This window comes from Felis catus, chromosome C1 (genome assembly GCF_018350175.1).
Source record: "Felis catus isolate Fca126 chromosome C1, F.catus_Fca126_mat1.0, whole genome shotgun sequence".
NCBI lineage: Eukaryota > Metazoa > Chordata > Mammalia > Carnivora > Felidae > Felis > Felis catus.
In genome coordinates, this window is record NC_058375.1 from 77,239,988 (window position 1) to 77,246,880 (window position 6,893).

Below are 6,893 nucleotides of genomic sequence, written 5' to 3' on the forward strand. Positions count from 1 at the left end.
AGAAGCCTTATAAATATAGGCTTAGATTCAGAAATTCCACCTTTAGGAATAACATCTTAATCAAATATGTCTCAAGACAAATACCCAAGGATGTTTATCACAGCATTATTTATACTGGAACCAAACTAAAAACTTTTGAAGGGTCCAATTATAAGTAAGTTATTAAGTAAATTATGGTGAAGCCATATGGTAAATTATTAAGAAGTCATATGTTGTTTTCAAAGAATACTTAATGACATGGAAAATTACTCATAACCTTATCTGAGAAAAGAAGGACATAAAACTATACACACATGTACACACACACGTATATAAAGTTTCTTGTATGTATTTATATGTTCTTTGTAAATGCTCTAAAAGATAACCTGGAAGAAAATACTCCAGATTGAAATATGCAATGATTAAAATGTTAATAGAGTTTAGGGGCGCCTGGGTGGCGCAGTCGGTTAAGCGTCCGGCTTCAGCCAGGTCACGATCTCGCGGTCCATGAGTTCGAGCCCCGCGTCAGGCTCTGAGCTGATGGCTCGGAGCCTGGAGCCTGTTTCCGATTCTGTGTCTCCCTCTCTCTCTGCCCCTCCCCCGTTCATGCTCTGTCTCTCTCTGTCCCAAAAATAAATAAAAACGTTGAAAAAAAATTTAAAAAAAATGTTAATAGAGTTTATCTTTCAGTAGTAGAATTACAAATGCTTTAATACTTTCTTTTTCTATTAATTTTTCAAATTTTCATGACTGCATATACATTATTTTTTTTTTAATTTTTTTTTCAACGTTTATTTATTTTTGGGACAGAGAGAGACAGAGCATGAACGGGGGAGGGGCAGAGAGAGAGGGAGACACAGAATCGGAAACAGGCTCCAGGCTCTGAGCCATCAGCCCAGAGCCTGACGCGGGGCTCGAACTCACGGACCGTGAGATCGTGACCTGGCTGAAGTCGGATGCTTAACCGACTGCGCCACCCAGGCGCCCCATGCATATACATTATTAATATAATCAGGAAAGATTTTACTTACCCACATACAAAATTATCATTTGGGCTAGCTGTGACCAGACAGCATGATTATAGTTAGAAAACAAAGAATAGACACCAGAGCTTTCAGTCCCTTAACCTATTGACATCATTACAGGGAATAAGCAGGTGACCTGATTTGGGTCTCTGCTCTTTTTTCAGCTCACTCCTTGGGGGAATTCCCAAGATTCACTGAGATCTTCCAGGCTTATCACCATCACCACCATCATCATCACCATTATCATCATCAACGCAAACAGTCATTGAGCACGTACGAGGTACCAGGCATTGTTGGAAGGGTTTAACAAATATTGTCAATTCCCCCTCATAACAACTCTTGGAAGTAGGTACTACTATTACTCCTGTTTTACTGAGGAAGAAACCAAGCAACAGAGAAACTTGCTCAAGGCCCCACCATTAGTAAGGGGTAGAGCTGGATTCAGACTCCAGGCAGTCTGATGTGCTGTAACGCAATGCCTTAGGTTGCATGGCCTCTCAGAAAGCCACGAAGAACTTTGGAATTGAAAGAGTTGCTAGGGTCCCTTCTGTGCCTCTCCCTCATTTCCCAATGAGGTCACTGTGGTGTCTCACCTCTGTATAACTCTTCTGAGAAACTAATGCCCTAATCTAACTATTTCTACTATGAAATGAGAAATCTGGGCCCAGAGCTTTTAAAAGAGGGCTCCCAGTTAGTATGTGCATAGGCTAATGTTTCTTTACTATCACCGCAGAGCACACACATACATTATTCGGGACTCCTTTTGTTACAACTCAAATTTGCTTAGACAGAAAAGGGAATTTATTAGTTTAAATAATCAGGTAGTCCAAAGAGATTCCGGCTTCAGGTATAGCTAGATCTAGGAGTCCAATATGACACAAAAGGCTCTGTCCCTCCCTCTGTTTCTAGCTCTGCATCCCTGTAAATTCACCTCATTCTCAGGAAGGCTCTCTACATTATAAACCTATATACCCTTGTAGCTCTAGATGTCCAGCACCCCTGCAGGGTAAACTAGATAATCACTGTCATCTGTGGATCTTTCTAGTCAAAACCGTTGACCTTTATTTCTGTTGGACAAAGAATGGTGTGATAGTTAGACCTCCCATTCTTCCTTTAAAAAACAGAAGTCGTGAACATATATTAACCTGTGGTCCATTGCATGTACCACCACGCTGCGTAGGCCTAGTGGGGATGAGTTCCTTATAGCCAGACAATCTCTAGGTCTACCTTTTCACCAAAACCGCCCTGTCTTTTGCACATGTGCAGAGAGTCCATTGGGAGACTTGAACTCAGAGCCATAAGATCATGACCTGAGCCGAAGTCAGACACTTAGCTAACTGAGCAATCCAAGTACCTCAATACACCATCTTGGTTACCATAGCTTTATAGTGTGTCTTGCCCTCAGGTAGTGTAACTCTCCTACTTGGTGGTGGTAGTCCTCCTCCTCTCCCTCCTTCTCCTCCTCTGCCTCCCTCTTCTATCAGATTCATTGATGTATAGTTTATATATAACAAAACTCACCAAGTAGTGTGATTTGTAACTTCTCACAAACATATATAGTCATGTAATGACTACAGTCATGAGATAGAAAATTTTCATCACCCCATCTCTTCTATCTTCCCATTGTCTTCTTTTCTGTCTTCATTAGAACTAATCAAGCATTTTTAATAATTTTATCTCCATTTCCACCGTTGACTTATTTAGCTACACCTCTTTGAGTTCGTGTGTCTATGTGTGATAACTATATAATTTACAATATCCATTTTCTTTTTTTTTTTATTTAAAAAACATTTTTTTTCAACGTTTATTTATTTTTGGGACAGAGAGAGACAGAGCATGAACGGGGGAGGGGCAGAGAGAGAGGGAGACACAGAATCGGAAACAGGCTCCAGGCTCCGAGCCATCAGCCCAGAGCCTGACGCGGGGCTCGAACTCCCAGACCACGAGATCATGACCTGGCTGAAGTCGGACGCTTAACCGACTGCGCCACCCAGGCGCCCCTACAATATCCATTTTCAACTTACACAATATCACACTTTCAACTTATGTACAGTTTATAATACATATTCATTTCCAACTAAATACTGTCTGCCTTCAACTACCATACTATTTACATGTGGCTCAAGATTCTTACAAAAGCACATTTTTCTTTTATTCTTCCCATCCTTTATACCACTTTTGTCATAGATTTTACCTCTACAAATATTAGTCATTTTCACTACTTAAATAGTTGACTATCTTTTAAAGAGATTTTAAAATTAAGAAAAATGTTTTATGTTTACTCACATATTTGTTGCCCTTAATTCCTTTGTACAGATCCAAATTTCTATCTGGTACCATGTTTCTTTTGTTTGAAGGATTACTTTTATACTCTTGTCCTCAGTGACGTGCTGGTAAAGTTGCTCTCTGCAAAATAAAAAAGAGCCCTGATTTGTAGTGTTTGCTGATTTCCATGGTGTAAATTCTCCCATCATTTACATTGTTAACATTACATTGCTAACATTTTAACAATCAATTTGCAATATTCCTAAATATTTAGCAATCAGCTTGTATGAAGTGGTATGAACTGGCTTAAGTTTGTGATGCTAATCTGCTGGTAATGTATTCTCCCAAGCTTTATTTTTCTGAATAAAGTCTTTTTTTTTTCTCTTCAGTTTTGAAAAAAATTCCTTCCAGGATACAATACTAGGCTAATGGTTTCTTGTTTCAGTAATTTATTTTTTGAATTATTATTAGTTTTCTATTTTTATTTTTTAAGGAAGCTCTAGGACCCACGTGGGGCTTGAACTCACAGCCTGAGATTAAGAGTGACGTGCTCCACCTGCTGAGTCAGCCAGCTGCCCCTTCGTTTCAGCACTTTTAAGTTGTTGCTCTGTTGTCTTTGGGCATATACCGCTTCTGATGAGAAGTCTGCCGTAATTCTTATTTTTGTTCCTCTGTATCTAGTTTGTTTCTCTACTCCTCCTCCCACTCTACATCCCTGGCTGCTTTTAACATTTTCTTTTTATCGTTGGTATTCCGTAATGTGATTATGATGTGTTTTGCTGTGGTTTTCTTCCTGTTTCTGTTGCTTGACCCTGACATGGCCCTTAGACAAATCACATGGGGCTGCTGTGCTCAAACTGGCCCTTCAGGTGTCTGATACATCCTAGTGGCCAGGGCCCAAGAGGGTGTGCACTGGAAGACTACTCTTTGAATATGAATTGAGATTTTTAGATTTCCTCGTTACTTATTAGTAATGATATTTTATATTTCTATAGCAGTTTAACAATTTAAAAGAATTTAACCTACATTTTATTAGTGTGTAGATTATTTCAAGTGTATATCAGAATTACCTGAAGATCTTTTTAGTACAGAATCCTGGGTCCCACTTTTTTTGGTTTTTGTTTTGTTTTGTTTTGTTTTGTTTTTACTTTTAAATCCAAATCTTTGGGGGAAGACACACTTTCAAAAGCTTGAGAAACCGCAACATGACCTGATTTATATTTCTTGTAAAAGTTCTGTCGTGTAGGTTTGGTTATTTTCTTACATATGAAGAATCGGAGGTTACCAAGACGAATGACTTAGCCAAGGTTTCCGAGCCCATCAGCTCAGCTAGAGCATGGGCCAAGTTTCTCGGTTAGTTTCACTGTTTTTGAGGAAAGAGCCATATTTTATTATCATGGACGAGGATTTTTGTCACATCCCATGTCACATGGTTACAATTTCACCAAATCCATTCCTACAAACTTTCCGTTTTAATCTGTTTAATAATAATACCTTTCTTTATGTTATTCAAAGAATTATCTCAGTGCCTCCAGGTTTTCATGGAGAAAACACACTAAACTGATGTTGCTAACTGAAACAAAGATGTCGGGAGCAAATTGAAATCAGACGTGGTTTTACATGTGGTTGGTTATGTGTAACCACCAATAGGTTAGCATCCCTTTATTTTTCTTCAAGAGAAAAAAAAGATCCGATAGAATGGGGTTTGCAAATAGTTAACTGGCAGCGTGAGGGACTTGTGTAGAAAGTTGAGGTGACAACTGAAAGTCAAGACTACACATGTTCATGTGTTTCCCAGGGAAAATAAGATCTCCAATTTATTTATTTATTTTTTTTAAATTTTTTTTCAACATTTATTTATTTTTGGGACAGAGAGAGACAGAGCATGAACGGGGGAGGGGCAGAGAAAGAGGGAGACACAGAATCGGAAACAGGCTCCAGGCTCTGAGCCATCAGCCCAGAGCCCGACGCGGGGCTCGAACTCCCGGACCGCGAGATCGTGACCTGGCGGAAGTCGGACGCTTAACCGACTGCGCCACCCAGGCGCCCCAAGATCTCCAATTTAGAGACTTGGGTGCTGCTATTATTTCTTCAGATAAGACACATGCAGATGGGAAAGATGACTTTTCTGAAGGAAACATGAGATGTAAATGGAAGAAACGTAAGTAGAAAAAGTGACTTTTTTTCCTTTCTCCAATTTTTTAGCTTCTTTCTTGGTTTGATTATGCAGTGTTTTGATGTTGACATCGTCTTAATGTGCTTCAGGACACTCATTTTCCAGCAGCGGCTCCTAGGGACAGGACAACTGCATGTCTTCAGCAAGCAGAAGTCTTGCATACCCCTTGGGCTTTCCACACATGGTCTACCGCCATTTCCTTGTGTCCCTCCCTGTCTCCGAGACACCCTCCTCAGTGTCCTGTGTCCTGTTCTTGGCTCCATCCTTGTGCCACCTCCTATGACAACTCTCCCCGCTCAGAGACACACTGTCCTTTTCCTTCTCAGTTCCTGGTGGATTTCTACCTGTTCACTATCTTTTATTCTTTTCTTTAAAGTTTATTTACTTATTTTGAGAGAGAGACAGTGCAAATGGGGAAGGGGCAGAGAGGGAGAGGGAGAGGGAGAGAGGGAGAATCTCAAGCAGGCTCTGCACCACCAGCACGGAGCCTGATGTGGGGCTCCAACCCACGAACCGCGAGATCATGACCTGAGCCGAAGTCGGACACTTAAGTAACTGAGCCACCCAGGCGCCCCTGTTCACTGTATTTTAACATTAGTCATAGATTACAGAGTTGATGAGCAGCGTGAGCTCCTAAAAGGGTTGCCTGTGGATCAAGGTAGAAAATTAAGATAATCAGATTGCTGAAATCAAGTGACTTTTGAACAGTTACAGGCACTTGTCCATCAGGCATTCTTCCAGTAGCTTTAGCTCTTGAGCACTGTGATCAAAATCAGAAGCAAAAAGTGTTCTAAGTGGTGAGTAAAATAGCTGTCACAGAATCCACATAACTTTATTCCTTTGATTAAATTTAACAAACAGTTATTGAGTATTTTCTATCTGCCAGATACTGGCCTGGGTGGTGGGAATAGTGAGATGAATAATTTATCTCTCTCTCACCTTGTTCCAGAAAGGATCTGAGGTGGCTTGTAGCAGAAACATATAAAATAAAATGGCCAAATACAGGTTTTAAAACTCAGAGCAAGGGAAATATAAATTAAAATAGGTCAAGTCTAGGGGGAAAAGAGGACACAGATACACGGCCAAGTATAATCGTTATACTTGAGCTGTGAATTTGGCTCTAAGTACATTAGGTGGCCAGGGGGAAAGGGAAACGTGGTGAGTTACACATTTCCCATTGTAAAAACAAAGAAATTGCATAGTCACTCAGGGGGGAAAAGATGAATAAGGCATGGTTCCTAATGGCAAGGAATTTATAATCCAGCAGGAGAGACAGATCTGTAGCAAACATCTGTGAAACAAAGCTGTATTATGAGATCTGTGTGAAGCGCTAAGGGAATAGAGATAGGGGGGCAATTTATTTGGCTTACTAGAGAGAGAAGATGCTATAGGAACAGTGCCCTAAAAGAAGTGGGCAAGGAGGAGAAAGGCACATGAGACAGAGGGAA